Genomic DNA, 6049 nt, shown 5'->3' on the forward strand with positions numbered 1-6049 from the left:
TGGCCCGTTCCTGTAGGTTCATGCTCTACAACATCCGCAGAGTACGCCCCTGCCTCACACAGGAAGCGGCGCAGGTCCTAATCCAGGCACTTGTCATCTCCCGTCTGGATTACTGCAACTCGCTGTTGGCTGGGCTCCCTGCCTGTGCCATCAAACCCCTACAACTCATCCAGAACGCCGCAGCCCGTCTGGTGTTCAACCTTCCCAAGTTCTCTCACGTCACCCCGCTCCTCCGCTCTCTCCACTGGCTTCCAGTTGAAGCTCGCATCCGCTACAAGACCATGGTGCTTGCCTACGGAGCTGTGAGGGGAACGGCACCGCAGTACCTCCAGGCTCTGATCAGGCCCTACACCCAAACAAGGGCACTGCGTTCATCCACCTCTGGCCTGCTCGCCTCCCTACCACTGAGGAAGTACAGTTCCCGCTCAGCCCAGTCAAAACTGTTCGCTGCTCTGGCCCCCCAATGGTGGAACAAACTCCCTCACGACGCCAGGACAGCGGAGTCAATCACCACCTTCCGGAGACACCTGAAACCCCACCTCTTCAAGGAATACCTAGGATAGGATAAGTAATCCTTCTCACCCCCCCTCCCCCTTAATGATTTAGATGCACTATTGTAAAGTGGCTGTTCCACTGGATGTCAGAAGGTGAATTCACCGATTTGTAAGTCGCTCTGGATAAGAGCGTCTGCTAAATGACTTAAATGTAAATGTAAATGTTGAGGATAATAAAGTGCCATCGACATGGCCCACTATCAAGGATTGTGGGCTCTCCTTCTCCGTGGCCGACGTGAGTAAGACATTTAAATGTGTTAACCCTCACAACCCTGCCTGGCCAGACCGCATCCCTAGCCGCGTCCTCAGAGCATGTGCAGACCAGCTGGCTGGTGTGTTTATGGTCATATTCAATCTCTCCCTATCCCAGTCTGTTGTCCCCACTTGCTTCAAGATGGCCACCATTGTTCCTGTACCCAAGAGTGCAAAGGTAACTGAACTAAATGACTATCACCACATAGCACTCCCTTCTGTCATCATGAAGTACTTTGAGAGACTTGTCAAGGATCATATCACCTCCACCTTACCTGTCACCCTAGACTCACTTCAATTTTCTTACCGCCCCACTGCTCTGTCCCGTCTGGACAAGAGGAATACCTATGTAAGAATGCTGTTCATTGACTATATCTCAGCATTTAACACCATAGTACCCTCCATGCTCATCATTAAGTTTGAGGCCCTGGATCACAACCCTGCCCTGTGCAATTGGGTCCTGGAATTCCTGACAGGCCACTCACAGGTGGTGAAGGTAGGAAATAACATTTCCACATTGCTGATCTTCAACACTGGGGGCTAGCCCCCTACTGTAGTCCGTTCACCCACAGCTGCGTGGCCAGGCACGCCTCTAACTCAATCATCAAGTTTGCAGACAGCACAAGAGTAGTAGGCTTGATTACAAACAACGACGAGACAGCCTACAGGGAGGAGGTGAGGGAGTGTGGTGTCAGGAAAATAACCTCTCATTCAACGTCAACAAAACAAAGGAGATGATCCTGTGACTTCGGGAAAAAGCAGAGGGAGCACCCTTACTATCCACATCGACGGGACAGCAGTGGAGAAGGTGGAAAGTTAAGTTCCTTGGTTAAGTTCCATATCACTGACAAACTGAAATGGTCCACCCTCACAGATAGTGTGGTGAAAAGGTGCAACAGCGCCTCTCCAACCTCAGGAGGCTGAAGAAATTTGGCTTGTCACCAAAAACCCTTACAAAATATTTCAGATGCATAATTGAGAGCATCCCGTTGAGCTGTATCACCGCCTGGTGCGGCAACTGCACCGCCCACAACCGCAGGTCTATCCAGAGGGTGGTGCGGTCTGCACAAGGCATCACCGGGGGCAAACTACCTGCCCTCCAGGACACATATAGCACCCGATGTCACAGGAAGACCAAAAAGATCATCAAGGACAACAACCACCTGAGCCACTGCCTGTTCACCCCGCTACCATCCAGAAGGCAAGGTCAGTACAGGCGCATCAAAGCTGAGACTGAGAGACTGAAAAAACAGCTTCTATCTCAAGGCCATCAGACTGTTAAAATTAAACAGCCATCACTATCACAGAAAGGCTGCTGTCTACATATAAACTTGAATTAATTAGCCACTTTAATAAATGGAACACATATTCTTATTCCATTCCTTTACTTAGATTTCTGTGTTTTAGGCATTTGTTGTGGAATTGTTAGATATTACTTGTTAGATATTGCTGCACTGTCTGAACTAGAAGCACAAGCATTTGCTCCACTCGCAATAACATCTGCTACCCATGTGTATGTGACCAATAAAAATGTATTTGATTTGTAACTTAATGTATTCGGCACCAAAGCTTGTACAGGATAACTTATATATCCTAACATCACTTTGTCAGCCAAAGACTTAACATAAAAACTCAAAAGAACAAACAATGACTGTTTCACCACTCACAAGTGTCTTCACTGACATTTTCAACCTCTCCCTGTCTGAGTCTGTAATACCAACATGTTTTAAGCAAACCACCATAATCCCTGTGCCCAAGAACACTAAGGTAACCTGCCTAAATGACTACCGACCTGTAGCACGCAGGTCTGTAGCCATGAAGTGCTTTGAAAGTCTGGTCATGGCTGTCATCAACACCATTATCCCAGAAATCCTAGACCCATTCCAATTTGCATACCACCCTAACAGATCCACAGATGACACAATCTCTGTTGCCCTCCACACTGCCCTTTCCCACCTGGACAAAAGGAATAAAGACCCTAATAATTGTCAAAGATCTAATCAAATGGCTCCCCAGACTATTTGCATTGCCCCCCCCCTCCTTTTACACCGCTGGTACTCTCTATTGTTATCATCTATGCATAGTCACTTTAATATCTACCTACATGTACATATTACCTCAATTATCTCGACTAACCGGTGCCCCCGCACATTGACTCTGTACTGGTACCTCCCTGTATATAGTATCGCTATTGTTATTTTACTGCTGCACTTTAATTACTTGTTACTTTTGTTTCTTATTCTTATTCAAATGTTTTATTTTTATACTGCATTGTTGGTTAGGGGCTCGTAAGTAAGCATTTCACTGTAAGGTGTTGTATTCGGCACGTGACTAATAAAATTCGATTTGATTTGAGATTTGATTTGATTTAAAACAAAATACAGAACACAACTAATCCTAATATATTCACAATTCAATCAGAGCTACACAGGTCTGGGAAACTGAGAGGACGGAACTGTTCCAGCCAGTACTTCATGTAGCTTCTTGCTTGTGACATCCCGCAATACCAAGAATATCTCGGCTGCGACAATTCTTGCTGAGTTCTTCTACCTAATTCATTGATACAATCACAGACCGTTATGATACAATGCAGCCTGTAGTGGAGCCAATCTACTACAGTTGAAGTCAGAAGTTTACATACACTTCGGTTGGAGTTATTAAAACTTGTTTTTCAACCACTCCACAAATTTCTTGTCAACAAATTGCAGTTTTGGTAAGTTGGTTAGGACATCTACTTTGTGCATGACACAAGTAATCTTTCCAACAACTGTTTGTTGGCACCAGAAAGTAGCTTAGAAAATTCCAGAAAATTATGTCATTTCTTTAGAAGCTTCTGATAGTCTAATTGATATAATTTGAATCAATTGGAGGTGTACCTGTGGATGTATTTCAAGGCCCACCTTCAAACTCAATGCCTCTTTGCTTGACATCATGGGAAAATCAAAAGAAATCAGCCAAGACCTCAGAAAAACAATCGTAGACCTCCACAAGTCTGGTTCATCCTTGAGAGCAATTTCCAAACACCTGAAGGTACCACGTTCATCTGTACAAACAATAGTATGCAAGTATAAACACCATGGGACCACGCAGCCGTCATACCGCTCAGGAAGGAGACGCATTCTGTCTCTTAGAGATTAATGTACTTGTGTGTGAAAAGTGCAAATCAATCCCAGAACAACAGCAAAGCATCTTGTGAAGATGCTGGAGGAAACAGGTACAAAAGCATCTATATCCACAGTTAACCGAGTCCTATATCAACATAACCTGAAAGGCCACTCAGCAAGGAAGAAGCCACTGCTGTCACGACTGGCTCCTGTCCCTATTCGGGCAGTGCTCGACAGTCGTCGTCGCAGGCCTACTAGCTGCCACTGATCCATTTTTCCTTTTCGTTTGTGTCTGTCTGTTTATCCTTTACAAATGTGTCCTATTTGTTAATTTCGGTGGGTTTATTAACCTCTGCTGCCTGCTATTCTGTGTATGGGATTATTTGCTATTGTTGCTATGTTAGGGGTGCGTGTTTGCGCCACAGGGTTTTCTTTCTCACGGTCGTTATACCGTTTTGGACTCTAATTAGGAGTAGAGGTTTCTCCTCCGTGGTTGAGTTTATTCCCTGTGTGTGGGGACTTCGTTTGGGCGTGTTCCTCCACCTGTTGTTGTTGAGTTGGGACTTCTAATAAATGATTGTGCTATTGGGACTTCCTTGCTCTCCTGCTCCTGACTCCTGAACCTCCCTCCAGGGAGGAGGCACATAACAACTGCTCCAAAACTACCATGAAAAAGCCAGACTACGGTTTGCAACTACACATGGGGACAAATATTGTACTTTTTGGAGAAATGTCCTCTGATCTGATGAAACAAAAATAGAACTGTTAGGCTATAATGACCATCATTATGTTTGGAGGAAAAAGGGGAACGCTTGCAAGCCGGAGAACACCATCCCAACCGCGAAGCCCGGGGGTGGCAGCATCATGTTGTGGGGGTGCTTTGCTGCAGGAGGGACTGGTGCACTTCACAAAATAGATGGCATCATGAGGGAGGGCAATTATGTGGATATATTGAAGCAACATCTCAAGACATCAGTCAGGAAATTAAAGCTTGGTCGTAATTGGGTCTTCCGAATGGCCAATGACCCCAAGCATACTTCCAAAGTTGTGGCAAAATGGCTTAAGAACAACAAAGTCAAGGTATTGGAGTGGCCATCACAACGCTCTGACCTCAATCCCATAGAAAATTTGTGGGCAGAACTCAAAAAGAATGTGCGAGCAAGGCGGCCTACAAAACCTGACTCAGTTACACCAGCTCTGTCAGGAGGATTGGCCCAAAATTCACCAAACTTATTTTGGAAAGTTTTGGAAGGCTACCTGAAACATTTGACCCAAGTTAAACAATTTAAAGGCAATGCTACCAAATACTAATTGAGTGCATGTAAACTTCTAACCCACTGGGAATGTGATAAAAGAAATAAAAGCGGAAAGAAATTATTCTCTCTACTATTATTCTAACATTTCACATTCTTAAAATAAAGTGGTGATCCTTACTGACCTCAGACAGGGAATTTTTACTAGGGTTAAATGTCAGGTATTATGAAAAACTGAGTTTAAATGTATTTGGCTAAGGTGTATATAAACTTCCGACTTCAACTGAAGATATGGATTTACTGCTGTATTGTATCAACGCAAATGCAGTTGTATAAAGTACTTAGGTAAAAATATGTTAAAGTACTTTTTACTCCCATACATTTCCCTGGCACCAAAAAGTACTCGTTACATTTAGAATGCTCAGGCAGGACAGAATTACGGTGCAATTCGTGCACCTATCATTATAACGCAGTGTCATCCCTACTTCCTCTGATCTGGCGGACTCACTAAACTCGAATACTGCATCTGTAAATGATGTCTGAGTGTCGGAGTGCTTAAAAAAAGAAAATTGTGCTCTCTGGTTTAAGGAATTTGATGTATAGCATTGACAATTGATGACAATTGAGTATTTTTTCCATCACTGTACTTAAGTACATTTAAAACCAGATACTTTTACTCAAGTAGAATTTTACTGGTTGACTTTTTCTGTTACTTGAGTCATTTTCTATTAAGTTATCTTTACTTTTACTCAACTATGACAATTTAATACTTTTTCCACCACTGTGCAAATGTTTGCATGATGTGTGTCACTTCACTGAAAGGCAAATGATGTATACCAGTTTATTTGCAACGGGACACATCTGTTTGGACATTATTCTATTTCAC

Source organism: Oncorhynchus masou, chromosome 5 (assembly GCF_036934945.1).
Source record: "Oncorhynchus masou masou isolate Uvic2021 chromosome 5, UVic_Omas_1.1, whole genome shotgun sequence".
NCBI classification, from domain to species: domain Eukaryota; kingdom Metazoa; phylum Chordata; class Actinopteri; order Salmoniformes; family Salmonidae; genus Oncorhynchus; species Oncorhynchus masou.